The sequence below is a fragment of the Podarcis melisellensis genome (genome assembly GCF_964234715.1).
Source record: "Podarcis melisellensis genome assembly, chromosome: 3".
In the NCBI taxonomy this organism is placed as follows: domain Eukaryota; kingdom Metazoa; phylum Chordata; class Lepidosauria; order Squamata; family Lacertidae; genus Podarcis; species Podarcis melisellensis.
Window position 1 is genome coordinate 36138269 of NC_138530.1, and position 21159 is coordinate 36159427.

General features: G+C 43.3%; 1 protein-coding gene across 7 annotated transcripts in view; it reads right to left on the reverse strand.

The window, feature by feature from the left end:
- DAAM2 (dishevelled associated activator of morphogenesis 2) overlaps nucleotides 1-21159 on the reverse strand; it is a 219026-nt gene that overhangs the window by 126818 nt on the left and 71049 nt on the right. The window lies entirely within an intron of this gene.

The following is a 21159-nucleotide window of genomic DNA, read 5'->3' on the forward strand; positions in this document are numbered from 1 at the left end:
TAAATGCTTATGCACACACCTCCAAATTAAATATTTTCCACAACCTGAAAGTTTCTCACATTGATCTGGGAGTATGATAGATTAAATATGTCAGAATGAATCATATGGATGAGTGTTTTCTTCAATTTTTCCATTCCAGAAATTAATTAAAAGGGGCCATCTTTCAATAAATCGATCTTCTAGTTAATGAGCATAATCTCTTCTTCAATAAATTGTTTTAGTAAAACAAGCGAACCAAAAAACAAAAAAAGTGGATTCCCATACTTTACCTGTAAGAATGGCAGGACACTACAAAGCTCTTAGAATGTCTGGGTAATCTTGTTGGTTTTAAAGACATTTTGCAATCATAAGAGGTTTTAAACTAAATCCCAGCTGGAGGAAATGGAAACACTACATACACCAAAGGCCCACGACATATAGGTAAGTCTTAAATACAAGAACTTGGGTCCTACAGGAGAGCTTAGCAAACTTCAAACTAAAACAGCAGAGAGACACTGGACCAGAATATCAAAGGATTTCAATGTCTCATTCACTAGGAGCCAGAGACCATTTTCAACCCATGGTCAAATTTCTGGCGTGGGGTGTCACATGCCTGTGATGGACGGGGCCAGAGGCAAAAGTGGAAGGAGCAATGGTTGTGATTTTTGTACACCAAAATTATTTAAATTCCACCCATGCAAAAGCCAGAGGTTTCTAGACAGGCAACTCTCCATTTTCCATCTAGGCAAGCAAGGAGCATTTGGACCAGGGTGCCAACTTAAATAAAATAAGGTGGCGGGCAGGTAATCGATCACAAAATGTGTCACATGCACACCATTTTTAAGACAATGCCTATCAACTTTGGGGAACACTCCCTCAAATATTTTACTTAGGGGGCCTAAGGGACCTCAGCCCCTAGGAGTTGGCTCCTATGATTTGGACGCATCTCAACCAGGCAAAAGCGCTTGAGGAAGGTGTAGACCAGGGCCAATGAGGGAAAAGGGGAATGAAGGTAGCCTAGAGAGAGTTTCAAGGGACAAACTGAGAAGTCTCGATGGCTGTGTTTGGCCCCTAGGCCCAAGGTTCCCTACCACTCCTATACACCTATTGCTGTTGGGTGAAGGTTTCCTGATAGGGGGATATCATGGGCTTCTGGGAGTAGAGCAAAATTCTAAAATATTTTGGGTGAGGGTGTTTATTTTCCCCTTCTTTCCAAATAGTGGATAAGCACACCTGGCCCTTCCAGCTGCTGCTGCTGCTGCTGCTGAAGTGTGTTTTGAAAGGCAGAAATAGCCATGGGTCTAGTGGGACAGTGCATAACACATTGCTGCCACTTGGAGCAGCATGAACCAGGTTTGGTTTTTTATTTTAAAAAAAAACAGACAGAAGGAGGAAATCAATCCTTAGCCATAGTGTGTTAGTCCTATGAAATGCTCCCCAACAGCTAACCAGTCACCTTCCCCAGTCTTTCTAAGCATTTCCCCCTCCCTGGGCCCCTTACCCCAGAAGCCCCCAAAACACGGCTGGTCCAAAAGTTCCACCCAGTCCTAACAATAATGCATGGAGAATGAGAAATAAACCAGTTGAGCTTGAACTCCAACTACAGAAGAGTGAGTACGACTTCTTAAGATTTAACCGATACGTGGTGGGGCAACTCCCTGGATCGCTATGTAACAAGCTGAAGGATAACAGCTCATTGGGAAATGATATTTTTAACTAATGATATTCCCTTTCTGTTGCATATGTTTTTGTCTAAAAACTGGTCCAGAAATTGAAGAGGGCAACCAAGATAGTCCTGAAGAGAGAATCTGGTTAAAAACAAATGGAAATACATTGCTGAATCCCAGTTCTAAATTGTCCTAATCTCAACACCCCATCCTAGCTGATGCTGTCTTATACAGAGTCAGACTACTGGTCCATCTAGCTCAGGACTGTCTCCACTAATTGGCCATGGCTTTTGAGGTTTCTGGCAAGGGACATTCCCACTGCTACCTAGAGATGCTGCGGATTGAACTTGAGACCTTCTACATGCAAAGCGGATTCTCTAACACTGAACCACAGCCCTTCTCCGTCTTCATTACATCGGAATGAGGCTTATGCATTTGACAATTGTCCTTAATATTCCTGGTCATGCTTGACATCTGTGACCACTCACTAGAGCCAATGGGTGGATTCCAACACTCGACTCAGACAAAGATTTCATATCACAGCACAATATGATCTTGCACAAATCACTCAGCTATTGTATACTGACAATAGCTAACATACATATTTGACGGAAAAAAGCACAGCTAAGATAAAGATTATATAACACACTTATGCACATTCAAGATCAACTGCGGTGTAGTATTTTCCTTCTTGGAAATGTTTTTGAGGTGGTATGTGTGTGTGTGTGTGTGTGTGTGTGTGTGAGAGAGAGAGAGAGAGAGAGAGAGAGAGAGAGAGAGAGAGAAGGAATAAGTATCGCAGCTGGAAAAAAGTAATAGTCCTGGATCTTTCGGAAGAGATCTTTAAGTGAAATATGGTGATCAACTGCATTTCATACTTATTAAAAGTGCTCCCAAGGTGGAAAAAAGTTAAGACGGAGCAGGCGATTAAAGTATCGTATTAATATTAAACCAGTAGAAGTAGAAAGTCACAGGCGTTTCATTTATTCATTTAAAAGCATGTAACTAATATATTAGCCAAGATACCCACTACATTAGACTTGGGCAATTCAATCTTGTGGAGGCTTACTCACACAAATGGCACCCACTCTTTGGTGAGGATGCAATTTTATACACACCTCATGGAAGCCTCATGGAATTAAATGGGGTTAACTTCTGCATAAGCATTATCTAAGATGACATTGATTTTGAACTCTACTATGTGGACACAGCCCCTTTATCCACCATGTTGCAGTCGCCATCAATCACAGTGGTAAATGAGAATACTTTCCCTACCCTTCCATGCATTCCAGTGCTTGTGGTTGAAAATCTTGTGGCCTCCACACTTCCATAAAACTTGAAACACACCTCAGTTCATGCTATTCTGGGGGACATGCATCATACTGCACTTCCCACTTCATCCTGCAGACTGACCATGCTGTCATCACAGCCAACAACAGGTAATCCTGGGCCTCTAACTGCAACCTCAGAGACACAGGACACCAAGCAAGGTTCTCCTCAAGCTACATTTGAGCAGATGGCCTCCAAGCAAAAAGAGTTTCTTCAGCACTGCTGAATGCACACAAAAATTTGAGAGGCCATTAAGCAAGCCAAAGGGACATCCCTTGAAGGCTGGACGGAGACCGTCGTCACTTCAAACACATGGTTTCTGATTTACATTTTAGAGGAAGGTCTATGCATGAAAGAACCTGGGCATGAAGAGTTTGGGTTGCTGTCAGAGACGAGGAGGGGCAAAGAGAAGGAAGTCCTTGGATCTCAGCATACAATGTCAACTGTGAGTTGTACATCCAAACAGGAAGTCTCCTGCCAGGAGTTTGAAAGGAAGGATCTGTGCAGTCTACACAAAGCTGCATATTTTTCCCTTTTAAGGGCCTTGTTGTTTGACAGCTTGGAGGCTTGTGTTATTTCCTCCACCACCAAAGAGCTCTATCCTTTTCACTTAATCTGCAGAATAAACCATTATTTTGAGAGTAAATAATTAAAAGTGCTCCTTCAAGAGTCTGGCTCCTCTGGGCGCGAGGGAGGAAAGGCAGGAGATGGCAGGTGAGCAGAGTCACTCACAGCAACAGCAACACAGCTGAGTTTTGTCAGGCAGGGTGCCGCTATTGGTTCACCCTAACCTGCCCCGGGACACACTGTCTTATTTATTTGCCTGAACAAGGCTGCCTTGTCCTCTTGCAGAGGCCAAGCACACGGGCTGAAAAATTAACTTCGCAGTGGTAGCAGCAAAACTAACATACCATGTCCTCATTTGTCTCAACTCCTCAGGACCCTTCACTACATAACTTAAGACTGAATGTGTTTTGTGCTTTCTTTACTCCTCCATGATGATCTGCCAATCCATTTAGCAGATGGCAGGAAAGCAGCCCAAACTAAAGGAAGCCCAGCTTTCCTGGATACTAGCATCAAGGCAGGACTGGCGTTCAGAGCCTTAGCACTGGCTTCCAAGGCACATTCTTACAAATGTAGGAATTGCAGTGCAAAAAGTCAAAAGCCAGTTTAGTGTGGGATCAGGCGTCTCCAAGCCACCCACGCAGAAGTAAGCCATAATGCCTCTGTTATTATTATGCAATGCTGTACGTGTGCGGCTGGGAGAACAAGTAGCAAAAGAGAATATTGTTTCTTTCAGACCAGAACCGGTAGCTAGCTTTGTGTCCTTCTAGGTTGCCAGTGGACCTTCTTGAAAAGAGAACCCAAAACTAGCTTCAGGGGGCTTTCCCCCACCAAACTGCATTTGTTACTCTTTTACATTATTACGGTTATCTTCAAGACAAACACCCGCTAATTGTGTTCAAGCTGTCTGCTGAAGCCTTCCCCAGCTGGCCACCCTCCAGATGTTTTGGATCACAACTCCCACCAGCCCCAGCCAGCATTGCCAATGACCAGGGAGGATGGGGAATTGTAGTTCAACAACATCTGGGGGGCATCAGGTTGGGGAAGGCTGCTCTACCGCAAAGTAAATAAGACTCTGCTCTACTGCGGTCACAGCAATTACACCCACCGATGACATATAACGTATCAAATATCTTTGCACTTGCTTCAAAGCTCTAATATACTTAGATGACTAATAGAAAGAAAGCAGGTTGAAACATTTTTAAAGCTGATACCCTCCTTTCTATTCTACTCTGGCGAATCAAATGTTCAAGCAGTACCATGGTCAGTACCCCAGGTGAGCAGCATACATTCTATCATATACTCATACGCATTGTAGGCAGCAAATAACAATGTACGGTTTCAGATTTGTTGAAGAGATGAACTGGTCCTCCCCTGAATTAGCAAGCTGTATAGTTTCTGGATCATATGTTCAGCACAACTTAAATGAAAGTACAGATTGGTTCTGTGCATTGGTTGATGTGATCAAACTGCTATCTGTCCAGCTTCCTGAGCTATGAAAAATGATACAAGGGTTCTGCTGATTGGTTGAGTTCCAAAGCTTCATTTGGGCCACAGGAACATTGACTGACTCAAAACACCCCAAAGTGAAGCTATGTCTGCCTGGTTCCCTTTTGGCCACCTGGTAGTGGTGAGGTCAAGGCAGCTCCAGCCTGGATAACCTGCCTGTCCCGGGATCTCAATTCCATTCAATGCTTTATGGCTCAAGGTGGGTCAGTGATCAGGCCTTGACTTAACAACTATAGACCAGTGGTGGCTGGTGGGGCAGAAGGCAGGAAGCTCAACAGTAAGCAGAGCCACAGCCAATGAGAGGCAGAGCAAACTCCTTCTAGTTTTGTCTCCATCATCCTCCATGCTGAGCTCTACAAGGGCAACACTGAGACTAAAGAGGAGAAGGGTGAAAGCCAATGCCTTGGAATGGTTGTATTTATTATTATATTAATTTTTTACATTAGCATCCCACTCTTCCTCCCAAAGGAGCCCAGGGAGACAAACAACAAGTAGTAAATCAATAAAGATTTCAACTTCAAAGGCTTGTTGAAAGAGGAAGGCCCTCAGTAGGTGCTGAAAAGGCAACAGAGATGGCACCCATCTAATATTCAAAGAGTAGGTGCCACAACACTAAAGGCCTGATTCATACAATGTGTGGATCGGACCTCCTGACAAGATGGTATCTCAAGTGAAAAGACAGACAGGTGAGTGCTGGCTGAGGGCAGATGAAAGCTGGTAGACCTTAATGAGCCAGCCTTCACTATTCTAGACCCTATTGCTACAGAATATTCCACAAAGCTCCCCAATACAGGGCTTCTTGGTAGACGCCATGCCTAAACATAGAAGAACATGTGCATGGAACCCAGTGGGAAACCCAATAAAGAGACATCAGGCAGCTATCTAGCTTAGCTTCTGTGTTTTCATGGCTGGCTGATGGGGGGGGGAGAGAATTATAGAGCTCACACAAGTAGCACAGTTACCCCAAAAGCAAGGTAGTAAAAGCTTTACAGCATCCTTCTCTGTTACATAATCTATATTTAGAAGCACTAACATTTTCCAGCACCCAGCCCACCACCACACTTGGAGTCAGCACTCGCTATGAAGGGAAAACTGTAACCTCTTGACTGTTGTAAAGCGTAGGCACATAAGAGTGTCTGGAGGTTTTAAAAACACAGACCACTGGAGGAATCACAGGGTGGAGTGCATTACTGGAAATTTATAAACTGAGACAGATTGTGTAGGGCTGCAGAGCTTATAATACACAGTTCCAAAAAAAGAAATAAAAGTTTGAGAAGTTGCGGGGGGTGGGGAATGAAAGCATCAACATGTGTATATACACACAGTGTGTTTTTTTTCTTAAAAGAAATCTTTAGAGGTACTCTCATTTTCCTACTCGTATTGAAATACTGCCCCTCAATGAGGCCAAACTTAGATTCACGAACTATTTAGGGGTATGTGTACCCCTGCGTCACCCCAGGAAAAAAGCACTGCACACATACACGCATGTATGCACCCACACACAAAACAGAGATAGCAATTAAAGAGAGAGAAAATAACTAAATGTACGTTCTGAAATGAGCTTCTTTTTGTGAGGAAGTGCAGCAGTGACTGATATAGGTGCCTTTTCCCTCCCTTTGATGAAGTGGCTGGTGGGGGTCATTACCTGCACCATTTTGTGAACCTGTTTTGTCAAACCACTCTTTCAGATATGGCAGCCATTTTATGTTATGCCCCACATGGCAGCCATTTTAGGAATGGTACACCCACAGCGCTGGCTCAAAATTCCAAATGTGCTTACTGGCCCCCAAAGGTTGGCAACTCGAGTCTTATGATTTCTGTGGGCTACTTGCACAAATTTCAGGACATGATAAGATTGGAACCAAAACGCTGCTGCATTTGGTTATGTGAAGTATTTTAAATTTCTTATATTACGATAATATAAAGCAAGCAATTTTTTAGGGTGGGGAGAATAATAATTCCAGCAAATTAAAAGTCTGGCAGCATTCCCACCCCCACCAAACCCTACTGTTTATAGTTGTCTGTTAGGATAGGATAGTAAACTTGTATTCATAGTAACTTAAAAAGAGCCTTCTAGATCAGGCCAATGGCCCATCTACTCATAGAATCAGAGAATCATAGAGTTGGAAGAGACCACAAGGGCCATCGAGTCCAACCCCCTGCCAAGCAGGAAAAACCATCAGAGCACTCCTGACATATGGTTGTCAAGCCTCTGCTTAAAGACCTCCAAAGAAGGAGACTCCACCACACTCCCTGGCAGCAAATTCCACTGTCGAACAGCTCTTCCTTTCAGGAAGTTCTTCCTAATGTTTAGGTGGAATCTTCTTTCTTGTAGTTTGGATCCATTGCTCCGTGTCCACTTCTCTGGAGCAGCAGAAAACAACCTTTCTCCCTCCTCTATGTGACATTCTTTTATATATTTGAACATGGCTATCATATCACCCCTTAACCTCCTCTTCTCCAGGCTAAACATGCCCAGCTCCCTTAGCCGTTCCTCATAAGGCATCGTTTCCAGGCCTTTGACCATTTTGGTTGCCCTCCTCTGGACACATTCCAGTTTGTCAGTGTCCTTCTTGAACTGTGGTGCCCAGAACTGGACACAGTACTCCAGGTGAGGTCTGACCTGAGCAGAATACAGTGGCATTATTACTTCACTTGATCTAGATGCTATACTCCTATTGATGCAGCCCAGAATTGCATTGGCTTTTTTAGCTGCCGCGTCACACTGTTGGCTCATGTCAAGTTTGTGGTCAACCAAGACTCCTAGATCCTTTTCACATGTACTGCTCTCAAGCCAGGTGTCACCCATCTTGTATTTGTGCCTCTCATTTTTTTTGCCCAAGTGCAATACTTTTCATTTCTCCCTGTTAAAATTCATCTTGTTTGTTTTGGCCCAGTTCTCTAATCTGTCAAGGTCGTTTTGAAGTGTGATCCTGTCCTCTGGGGTGTTAGCCACCCCTCCCAGTTTGGTGTCATCTGCAAATTTGATCAGGATGCCCTTGAGTCCATCATCCAAGTCATTGATAAAGATGTTGAATAAGACCGGGCCCAAGACAGAACCCTGTGGCACCCCACTAGTCACTCTTCTCCAGGATGAAGAGGAACCATTGATGAGCACCCTTTGGGTTCGGTCAGTCAGCCAGTTAGAAATCCACTGAGTGGTAGCATAGTCAAGACCATATTTTACCAGCTTCTTTACAAGAATATCATGGGGCACCTTGTCAAATGCCTTGCTGAAATCAAGGTAGGCTACATCCACTATGTTCCCTTCATCTACCAGGGTTGTAATTAGTCCAGCATCCTATTCTCACAATGGCCAATCAGAGACCTGTGGGAACTCTTCCCTCCTGTGGTTTCCAGCAACTGTTATGCAGAAGCAACGCTGCACTCAGCTGTGGTGGCAGAGCACAGCCATCATGGCTAGTAGCCTTCAACAGCCCTCCCCTCCATGAATCTGTCTAATTCTCTTTTAAAGTGATCTAAGCTGGTGGCCACCACTCCATTCTGTAGTTTCACTCTGCACTGCACGAGCAAGTATTTCCTTTTATCTTCCAACATTCAACTTTATTGGATGCTCCCAATTTCTAGAATTATGAGAGACGGAGAAAAACAATTCTGTATTCACTTTCTCCATGCCAGGCATAATTTTAGAAACTTATTCAGAGACACGGGAGCAATATGGTCATAAAGCACCGAAGACTTTGTACTTCTTAGAAGTTGTGTACAAAGATAATCAATGGGAATTCCCTCTAGAGATGTCTGTTTATACGCTGTTCTTCTTTTGAGCTGTTCTTGGCTCTGGATTCTTGGTGTTTTCTACAAACAACACAGCAGTTCCCTGCCACTTGAACCAGCGTTTCCACCCTTCCTTAGTCTGATATTTCCCACTCAGCCAGGGCTATGGGCTGGACCAGCTCAGGCATGGAGGCCTGGATCTCTGCCGGGAGATCTAATTATAACAATGTCCTCTTCCTCTGACAGGGAGTACGTGTTCATTTCTAATCCACTTGGCCCAGTGACCAAACACAATTAGCTTAATGCAGTTTCCCTGACTGTTATCAGATGCTTTAGCTACATATCTGGAGATCTACTCCAAATGCTCATAAGAATGGAGCAACTCCCCTCCCCTCACACTGTCTTCATCCTCTGTTTCATTGGCTAGGGTAGGAAAGCTGAACCGGGGGGGGGGGGGGACTCATTTCTCAGAATTCCCATTCCACACACTGATGCACAGGCTGTCAACACGGTACTCTACAAATCTTTTAGATAACAATGTCCATCATTCTTGACCATGTGCTGTTAGATACCGTAAATCAAAGAAAATTCCCCAATTCTTCCTTGAATGGACACTTTATCCCCAAGAAAGGGAGGCCAGACACAGGCATCAAAGTACGACTCCAATTAATTAGAGCGTACTGTGGGCTATGCCGATCGGGAGTCCGCACTAAGTTCAGCATCAGTGCCAAGCTAGCAGGGGCTGATGGGAGTTGTATTCCAACAACGTGGGAAGCTAGCATGTTAGCTAGCCCTGAACTAGAGGTCCTGAACTAGAGGTTCCAACAATTCATAACATGTGAGCTACTATAAGAGATTTTCTGCAAATAATGCTCATCATAGTCCCTCCATGATAAACATACCATGTTCCTTCAGACATAGCGCAGAACCTCAGATGATGTGTGGCTCACCCCAGCTCTACTTCCTACCTTAGAGCGGATGTCTAGGGCAGGGAAGCCTGCACACCTGGGCCTCTACATGCAGGGTTCCAGGACCAGTAAAGGTCCATGCGAGTAGGCTTCCCTGTCTCAGATATCCACATGGGGCTGGGGGGAGAAACACACGCAGCAGGGTAGTGTAATTTGGTTGTTTTAGCGGCTGTCCAAATATATTTCCAGGATATCTTTTTTCCAAAAAATAAATAAAAGCAATGAGGTCAATGTCACGGCAGCTTTTTATATGTGTTCCTTTGCACATGCAAAGTGTCTCCCTTAATTGAAATGAGTAACATCATGGGAGGGGTGTTCCCAGATACCCCATCCTTTGCCCTTGGAAGCCTTATAAGCTGCTGCTGCTGCATGAGAGGAACATTGAGCAACATCATGAGAAGGTTGTTTCTAGGACTAAGGTGAAACTGTGTAGCTCCCTTACTATTTTTGCTATGCCACATGTAATCTTGTTATATTTATAGCATTGAAATGTGTTTGTTATGTTATTGTGTGGACAGGAGGAGTCCCTTCCAACCCCAGGTTACTCCCGAGTGGAATAATGACTCAAGACAACGTGCTATGGGATTAAAATTGGCCACAACTTTATTAAGTTTCAGATGTAGGGAGACCTTGGCTCAGGCATTGGGCATTCATCCTTCCCAGTCCACAGCCAGGGATCTGTGGGACATCAAGGTTATCCAGAATGTGTGGGGATTGGGTTGGCTCTGAAGAACATATGTTCAAGCAGAGAGCCCGCCCCCTGTTTTATCGCCGTCACAGGGGAGAGTTATGACAACCTTTCAGCGAATGGCCAATGCTTCCCCTCAAGACCCCTTTAACGGGGAACCCTGAGATCACACCCCCCCCCCCAATTTATGGAAGATAGACTAAATGATTCTGCCCAAGGCCTGAAACCGCCAAAGTTGTGACATTTTGCTACAGGGAAGGCAAAACCTGCCAATACAGGAAAATTCCTTTCTGGCCTTTCAACAGCGGCCTTAACGTAGTAGCACCCACATACCTGTGGAGAAAAGGTTAACTTGCAAAAGAAGGCTTAACTGAGGGAGGGCAGGGTGGGAGAAGCTCTGGAGCCAACTGACGCTTTCCAGGTACGATTCACCATCTGTTATCTGGGCAGGGCGGTCCCTCCCCTTACCTGGCCGATCCCCTGGCAACGCCTCCCCAGGTGGGATTGGGCGATTGGCTGAAGTAGGCAGAGACCTCCAAGTATCCAGCCTGGGGAGGGCGAAGCCAGCCCATACTACCAGAAGCCGCATGGGATCCGGGGGGCTGTGCACGACCACGTAAAAGGCGCCCCCCATTTGATGTGGGGAGCGGTCGTTATATTTTTGTTTTGCTGTGTTTTTATGGAATTGTTTTTATATTGTTTGCTTGAAATGCATCCCTGTTTCTTTGTTGCAAGTCACTTTGAGCAGTGTGTGTGTGTGTTGTGTATGGAAAAGTGGCTTGCCGATAAAATGAAGGGATGAATGGCACAGCTTTTGACAAATGAACATGAACGAACAATCAGGGAATATTTTATATAAAGAAGATAGTGTCCCTGGAACAAGGCTAGCTGCAACCGTATCAGTCCCGTGGTGAATATCACAGCTCAAGTCTTGGAAACATAGGAAGTTGCCTCATATGAGGTCAGACTATTTGTTCATCTATCAAAGCGTTGTCTATTCCAGTGGTGGCTGGTGCTCACTGGAGTAGTACAGCATAAGTGATAGGGGTCAACAGTAAGGAGAACCAGAGTCAAGGAGAGTCCAGTTTTTCCCCCACCCACCTTCCTGTTGAGTTCTGCAAAGACAACACTAAGACAAAGGAGGAATAAGCTGTTGCCCAGTATCAGCCGCTAGACTGGAAGTAGGGCAGGTAGAGACTGGTTGAGGGCAGAATGACATTGGTGCTCCTCTTACCCTAATGGACCAGGCTTCACAGGCTCCAACTAGGGTTTCATTCAGAAACCACTGCTACCTTTTTTCCTTTAACTGAATATGATGAGCATCAAACACTGAACCTTTAGGGTGTTTTTTCCCCAGAATCTTTGCTGTGTAGTTCCATACAACACATGGGCTTGAAGCCAAGTTTTTTGGTGCTGAAAATTGGGGTGCAGACTTCCACTTAACAAGTAGGTGATTTTAGGCATCTCTCTCAGTGTGTCTCACCTTACAAGTTGGGAGCATGGCATAATAACATGAATAATACAGTTCAACCTCACAAGCTCCCTTTTGGGACCATTCTCTGATACACCCTGTATGCCCTTCAGATTGATTTTATTTGCCAATTAACTTAATGACAGATCGTTGCATTTTAAATATGCACTTTACTCCTTGTTTTTATGTTGCAAAGCTGCTCCAAGAGGATATGAATTGGAAAAAATGGAAAGGCTGAGTGAACAGTCAGAATAATGTGTTTCCCACATTTCATAAATGGATAATGCATCATATGCTTGAAGGCCACAGGTCTCAGTAATAAGGAGCAGAAAATGAGTTGCAGGTATAACACTCTAGGAAGCTACCTGTTTTCAGCTGGAAAGCAGAGTCAGAGGTTGCAAAGACTTAACAGGCAACTAAGGCAGACACTAGAAGAAATCAGCAGCATAAGCAGTCAGAAAAGGGGTCACAAAAGGGCTAAACCAAACAGCAAACACCAACTGATGAATGCAAAGCCTTGTGGATGTTGGCCAACAGGAAACCTTTTAACTACAACCAGTTAGAATCCCAGATTTTAGACTAGAAAGGAATTATACATAAATTCAGAAAAAGCCCAGCACTATAGATATGATCAAGTCCTAATCCACAGTTTCGTAACAGATTTAATAAAAAAAAAAATGTACACCCTTCCCTAGCCCCACACTCTCTTTACTATATCCCTCAATATCAAAATTTATATGGAGCTTCAGCTTCCTTTCCCTCATTAAATAACAAGATGGAAGAGCCATTGACATTGATTGTGACATAGAGAAGAGTGGCAAGGTTGGAATTCAAGAGCTCACTGAAAGACATGAGAAAAGTCCTGTTGGATCACCTGAAGGATTCATCTAGTCCAGCATCCTTCTTTCTGCAGTGACCAGACACCTCTGGGAGTGTCTTGAGATCAATGCCACACCACGTTACATCACACAGCATAGTTCCCAAGGCATTCCAGGAATTGTGGCAATTGGGAAGCTGTGGAGAAAGACCTGTACTATTTCCTAATGATCACGCTTCCTGGAATGCTTTGAGCACCCTAGAATGTAATGTGGCATCATCACTCCAGTGGCATTCCACAAAGGGCAGCTGGTGAAAGTTGTGGAACAGCCTTGTACCACCCTCAGCAATGTAGTTTAAACAGGAAAGTGGGGGGGGGGAGGAAAGTCCTTAGCTACCTCATAAGGGTAAATAAGATAAGGAGAAACATCCCTCTCCCCCCCAAAAGAACAACCACCCCACAGCAATCGCCCCATCTTTCAGAGAGGTTAGTTTCACAACTGCCCACCAAAAGGTTGAGAAATGAAGTTTTGACATGTTCAACTCAACTTAAGACTGGCTTTGCATCCATTCCATTTCCGCAGGAAATCTTGGGGAAATTCATTTTAAAAGGGAAAGTACTATGTCTCTTTTATAGATAATTATCAGCATGGCATGTCACCAAGATACCATTACCAGGATTCTCTGGAGGAAAGCATTGCACTACAAAAGATAAGACCACAAATGTACTTTATTTGACCATTATTCTCCAGAATCAGTGCCTAGATAGGAGTTTCTCTTCTTAAGGTGGAAAAACACCACAGAGTGCTAGAAGACTTGGCTGTGGAAAAAAGATAATTCCACCATCCTAAGTTCCTACAAAACCTTCTAAAATCCTTTCTTCACGGAAACAAACAGCATAACTGAAATCACCCTCGTAATGCATCCTAATGCTGGCTCACAAGTGAGGAAGAGCTGTAGAAAGATTGTAAGATGCTACTTTTGAAAGATGATGCTTAAATCACCCTCTTAATCCTCTAAAAAAAGCTACATTCATTCTGCAGTGGTCTTTACTATCAAAACAGAAATGAACTCTTAGAACACTGAGAAATACATTCAGGTCCAGTCCAGATCGCAAAAAGAACATTTAGCTGATTGTTAAAGAAAGAACCAGGGACTGGAACCTTTCCAAAGTCAAACATTCAGATGATTTCAAGTGACATTACAAAGTGTTTTGGGTCAAGCACATTTGTCACTCACTATGAAGAAAACAGAAGGTGACCGTTTTTATACTGATAATGTTACCAATGTAACCTTTTCATTCAGTTTCTGGAAAATCCAAGTTTATCCCTTTTGAAATCAACCTGACTGCTCATGTGAGAAATACACAGAGGGGAAGGGAATGGAGATCCCATTCTTTAAGAAGTTTTTTTTTAATCAATGCACAGCATGCACCCAATGAACTCTTCTTTCTACAACTTATAGTCATTTTTTTGAAAATCCTAAAGAGCTGCTCAGTACCTAGTTGGACTAGCCCAGCAGGAGGTTATTGCTTGGGAGCAACATCCAAGAAACTGAAGGCAGAAATCATTTTGAAAAGACAAGCTAAATTACTCAGAAAAGTTCTCTGCATCCATTCCTAGGACTAGCATCTTAAGCCACTTGTAAGACTACTGCTTCCTTTCCTTTTAGAAATAATTCTTAAATCCCACCCATTAATGGAGTCTGTTTGTGAAGACAGCATCATAGCCTGTAAAACAGCAGCAAGGAGGGCTTTGCCACCTTACAAACTGACACAACCATTCGTTGTAGCATAAGGTTTTGTGGCTTCAGATTATTGCTGTTACTATTAATATTATTTCTACTACTACTCCTCGGCCTTCACCAGAAGATCCTGGGGCAGCAATATAAAATGCAGTATTGTAAAAAGTTACAATTGCATCTAGAGTGGGTCCAAATAGATACAGGGGCAAAGGCTAGGGCAAAGGTGTATGAAGCCTGATGCTCAGTTGGCGGGTGTGTGTGTGTGTGTGTGTGTGTTTGTCATACAAAGGTGGAGAAAAGAGGAATAAATGGTTTGAAATCATCTCGGTTGACCGTTTTAAACAAATACACATGCACATTCAATGTATATAAGCTTTCAAGTCACAAGCCAATCAAATAAGGGATCTCTGCTATATTTTTGTAGCTTTCAGAGTTAGACCACAATGCCATGCAGAGTCCTAATGTTGCATCATCACCAACACTACTACACAACAGTAGGTTATCCAAATACCATCACCCAGACTGAAACTCAGCCAGGCCATTGGGGCTCACACCCATACAATGACGTGATTGTGAGAGGCACAGATTAACTGCATCCTCCGCAAGTTCAATGTAAAGTCAGTTTACATAATGGCTGGAAATGGATAGTTTTATGCTTTGTGAAGGAAAGGAATTTATGTGAGGGTTCTCATGGCCACATACGCAGAGCCATTAATTTGGAGAGCAGGCACCTGTTGCGCGTGGATGCTGTTCTCCCTGCAGGGGCCTCTATGATTGAGGGAGCACCAAGGACGGAAAAAACAAACAAGGGAGAGGACCACCACTACCTCCGCAGATCCTATGAATGCTGCCCAATGGCCAATCCAACCCAAGTCTCTTTGAGAAGTCGTGTCACTGCAGACACTCTCCAGAGAGATATACAACATTTGACTCAGGGCAAGCGATCTGGAGGCAAACAGACACAAACCACTACAGATCTTACACGCATGGGCACAAAAAGCAACCATAGCTCCATTATCCACTATACATTATTAGTTAAAGTGTTTACACCCAACTGGAGAAGATAGTACAACTCAGCAGGGCAGCCATGTCTCATGTCCCCTTTCTTTCCTTGCCAGAGCAGCTCTGGGAAAGAAAAGCAGAGAAAGCTTTCTAGGGGCTGGCATGGGAGAGATGGAGAAGGAAGGAAAAGGGGCCAGGGGCTTTGGGGAAGTGATGATAATCCAGTTTAAGACTGCAGTCTATTAGTGCTGCGGTCCTATATACACTTACCTGCAAGTGTCTCCAACTGAACCCAATGGAACTTACCGCTGAGTAGACATTGGTGTAGGGTTGCACAGTAAAACTGCCACCCTAAAAACACCTAACACATCCAAAATGCAGCCCTAGCCATGTCTGCTCAGAAATAGGCCCTACTGAATCCCATAAGGTTTACTCCCAGTGGGGTTGTGATTCCAGCCCTATTAAGGAATATATCCCATTGAAAACAGTGAGAGTTACTCTTTCTAAGTGAACACATATATAGAACTATGCTGTAAGGCTGCAATCCTATGCACAACTGATTTGTGAACTGCACCATTTCAGCATTTCCCAAGGATTAAATCACTCCTCATTTATTCAGTGTAACTTGCTGTATGGGAATCCAAACAGAGCAACTGTTCTGGTGGTTGAATGCTCTTCTATAAATCACCACCACTTGGTCCATTCCTCGTTGTTATTACTTGCAATGAGTTGCTGGCTCAGATTATCACAGTCTTAAACAGCACGGCATGGCAAGAGCAAAGGCCTTCTCTTCATTTTTCTCTGATAGCATGTAAGGTGGGCACAGGGTATAGCCCTCTTTCTCATTGGAACCAGTGATGTGAATAGCAAACAGAGCTTTTGCCAGGAAGTTGTCTTCCAGAGCACAGAGATCAGCTCTTACCAGCAAAATATAAAAACAAAAACACACACTCAGACAAAGCAGGACAAAATAGAACAAAACCTTTTCTGCCTCGGGAGTTATGATGTGAATGAACCAAACCACATTAGCTACTTTTGGCAAGCTGGATGTTGGAAAATGAACTGGCAGATTCAAGGCATGGTCTTATTTTACAGTTCCTAGTAACCATCACATGAAATCCGTATGATCATTCCATCATTCCAGTTCTAAGCAGAAGGGCAATTGAGAAAGCGGACTGCTAGCCAAAGTCTCACCAACATGTACTTAAAATCAGGGCTTAATCTGAGCTAAGGTTCAGGCCCTGAGCTTCTTTTCTTAAGTAGAAGGCAAGTCTTAGAAATGTGTACAAAGAGTGTTTTTGAGCATGTGCAGCTTCATTGCTCTTGCTTTTGTTGAATAATATTTAGCCCCTGAATAACTGGGATTAGATAAAAGGGGTAAAACACCACTGGGCAAAACTGTTGAGCAGAATAAAATATTTGCCTCTCATCTTACTGACTTTATTAGAGAAGGGGCTGATATTTTTTAAATTGCTCTCCTTGATTGATAAGTGTTCCCAAAGAAGCATCCACACCATAAACAAAGCTGTAAATAACTTCATGAGTACTATAAATATTTCACAAATTCCATATTGATAGAGTCATTAAGTAATTTTTTGCTTGGATGTTGCATAGAATAAGCAAACTTGCAGTTAAAATCCATGAAGCCAGCAACTTCCAAAGGCCAATGGTCCAAAATATACCATATTTTTCTGTGTATAAGACTAGGGCTTTTTCCTAATAAATTATGTAAAAAAGTAGGGGGCATCTTATACACGGATAGTGCCGAGGCCATTTTCTTAAATCTGAGTCTCCCAAAACAGGGGCGTCTTATACATGGGGTGTCTTATAGACGGAAAAATACGGTATGTGACAATAAATCAACAGGTCACTATAACAGGTAAATTTGGACTTGAGAGTCACCATACCAAAATGGTTGGGAACCACTATTCTAAAGGGATAAAGATAAGACACCATCACCAACTACCAACACATCTTAAAGTTGCATCCCAGCTGCCCACCATTAGATCAGAAAAACATTTATCTGTGAGACTTGCGCATCCCTCACCACTGGAAAAAGAAGAGAGAGTGAGCTGCAGTCCTCCTGATGTTTTGTACGGCAATTCCAATCATCCCAAAGTTGATGGGAGTTGTAGCCCAAGAACGTATGGGATGGCCATTAAGTGCCCCATCCCTGATTTAAAGATTTGAGCATGATCTTAACACGAACAGTGCAACCCTACACATGTCTACTCAGAAGTAAAGTCTCACCAACTTCAGTGAGACTTACTCACAGAAAAGGTGATCCCAGGTTCTTAGCAGCCCTTCCCCAACTTGGTGCATTACAGATAGTGTAAGCTACAATTCCCATCATTGCTTGCTGACTGAAGAGCACCAGGGTGAGGAAGGCGGGTTTATAGGATTGCAGCCTAAAACAAATAATCCAAAAAAAGAATAAATATCTTGGTTGCATAATAAGCAAGGTTACCAAGCAGATTAAGTTCCAAGGTTAAGACAACAAGTACAATAGCAAAATAATCTCTCTGAACAGCTTCCTAAATGAGGCTTCAAATTTTTTTCTAAAACAAGACTGCAGATACAGACTGTGGCAGGGTGGGCCTTTTCTAGGCAGCTTGTCCCCTTAGCAGTTGTCTAAGAGAGGAGTCGGGTGTAATCTGGAAGTATTTCTAGACAGGCTACATCACTGGGAAGCCAAACAGGCTGCCTAGGGATGTGGCCATGTTGGAGACACTCTTCCGACCCCCTCAGTTCTGCATTTGGGAGTGGCACACCACCAGCGACCAGAAAATTCCTGATCTCAGTCCCACTCACTTCAGTAGTTACCAACAAAATCAAGCCAATACTTAAAGCAAAGGATGGGTTCTGTTTGTTTATCCTTCCCTTCTGAGAACATACTATTTTGGGACAACTAATATCTTACAGGGTTTGGGTGGAAAAAAAGCATTTGTGTCCTTACACTCCCTCGCTTACACAGGCAAGCTGCAGCATAGCTCAGACATTTAGACCAAGATTCTCGGGGAAAACCAAAGCTTAGAAGCTGGGAACTCCAAGGCCATAAACTAGAACAAGTCTCAAACTATAAGTATTTAGGAATGGTGGTCCAGGCCTCAGGATCCAACAAACTACACATAAATTCCATCGGGAGCTCTGGGGGAAAAACAGCAAATTGTATCCTCAAATTTTTTAGAACCCAAGGGGGCTTTTTCATCCCCGCGGTCCTAAAATTATACAAGGCCAAAACATTGGCGCAGCTCCTTTATGGATCCCTTCCAGGGCTGCCACCCTCTGCTTTCTCCCCACTCGAGAGAGTTCAATCCAAACTCCTTAGAGCCCTCATACAAGTCCCCAGATGCATATCAAACGCATGGGTCAGACTAGAAACGGGGATGATGAGAGTGGAGGCTCATATCAGCCTAACATCAGTCTATAAATGGCTGGCACTGAAACTGCTCCCCCATGGTATAGCCCCACTGATCCTTTGCGACCAGTTCCAGTCAGGCTGGAAGACAGCAGTTCTGAACACTCTTCAGAAACTGGGTTTTGCCCCTCAAGCTCTTCTAAGTCTGGGCTTGGGCCAAGCAAAAGCTATGGTTAGGGCAAAGAATTATAGACACTGAGAGACAAGAGGACTGCTTAAGGTGCCCCGACTACAAAACTGTAGAAATCGAGAGGGAGATAGCTGCACTGGGAGCATATCTCTTTTTTCTCGTATCCAAAAATGCAAGAAGGGCTTTTACACTTGCCAGAAGCTCGGCTCTGCCCTCGCCAGTCATGGAAGGATCCTTTTAAAAAGTCCCATACGCCCAGAGACTTTGCACCTGCCCATTGGGGGATATAGGAAGCGCCGAACACATATTTTTTAGATGTCCCTTTTACGATGAGGCATGTAGAGATACCATTGACCCCCTGCTGGTGAGGCTTGCTGACCTCCCAGAAAAGCAAAACTTCGATCTTCTCCTGTTAGGCAAAGGTCACAAAACAACCTGGACAGTCACCAGATTCTGCACACAGATCTGTAGGCACAGACCATCCCTCGATTCAAACTTGTTTGTTAAGAAAATTCCCAAACTCGGATCCACGGGTGACTCTGAGTCATTTCTCTATGGTAGTTTATCTTAAAGTTTTTATGGGTTTATACACCTATTGCATTTTTAAACTTTAAATCCATTGGTGTATATTGTTTTAAATGTTGGTGTTGGTTTTGCTTTTGGGATAGTAGTCCCACTTGTGTTTCACAAGCTGGTCTCCGACTGTAATAAATTATTATTATTATTATTATTATTATTATTATTATTATTATTATTATAGCTCAGCCATTTCTAATAGCCATTTGAAAGTGAATCTACAAAACTCTTCACCATGAAGGGTACTGCTTAAAAACTTGTTTGTAGTGATTTAGGCAGAAACACCAAGGATTAAATGTCGTGGCCAATCTAGAGGTATTTCCTCAAGAAAATACCAGATGTTGTTTCTGTATGACTGGGTACACACCATACATTTAAATGACATTCTCCTCCCCCCCAAAAATCCTGTGAACTCTAGTGAAAGGTATGGTGTTTATATCAAGGGCAAAGCAACATGCCAAACATTCATGCACAAATATACTCTTTAAAACTAGGAAACTTGGCAGCTTCCAGAACTGCCAAACTCTCTGGGCCCAATTCTGCATTCCCGTTGCAAATTAAACTATTAACAAAAGGTTAAACACAGTATTTCATTGCACTGTTTTTGTTTTCATTCAGCATTTTGGACAAGGGAGAATCTGGGGTCAGTGACCCTAAAACCTCAATATTACGCAAGCAAGTTTGGACTTTAAGCCAGAAACTTGGTGTAACCATTGAACTTTTAACCTAAATAGTCAGTGAAGAATTGCTGGCTGGCAGGAGTCCCGCCTGATAAATTTCGGCTTGCTTTGTGTGTATATTTTTAAGAAGCGTCCAACAAAAATGCCTGATTTTGCTGAGCAAGTCAGTTTGCTGGGCAGCAAATTATGGCTGCAAGCACATTCACTTGGGAGTGAGCCCTATTGAATTTGGTGGACTCATTTCCAAGTAAACATGTGCAGGATTAGACTGCATAGCTCTTTTTTCTAAGGCCAACTGGCATCCTTCAATTTGCTCCCGTGTGTCTACCAGACTGGACTGAAAATGTAGATAAGGGTTTTGGCCCTCCACCCTTGTGGATTAGCAAAGGACTTGCTGGTACAACAGGCTATATTTACAGTATCCCCATAAAGTACCCTCCTTGGCTTCTGCCCTCTTCCATCAGGTTTTGCTGATTTGCTCTCTAATATCTAATCTGTAATGGTACCTTAGATCAACAATTCCTCCCTGAGGTTCCAAAAAGAAACTGCCAATTCATTCTTCCTGAACTGAAGTTCTTTACCACACAAATTGGTTTCCACAGCTTTTTCTGTGTAGTTTTAATCCATGATAATCTTCAAGGGATTATTTTCAATCAGGTATGGGGTTTTTTCCACAGTATTTTACCTGTGCTGAAATACACAGCCTTGAACTCACTGTTTATAAACAGTTTAGCATGGAAAGTTCCCATTAATTCTTATTTTTTGAAGGAATCATTATTGTATAGTTGAATAGCCTGCAACAAGCTAAAAGGCCACTAACTAATGAGGCAGCTTCCATAATGTCTGCTTTTGACAGCAAAGGCTTCTGCTGGCTCTCTCAGCTT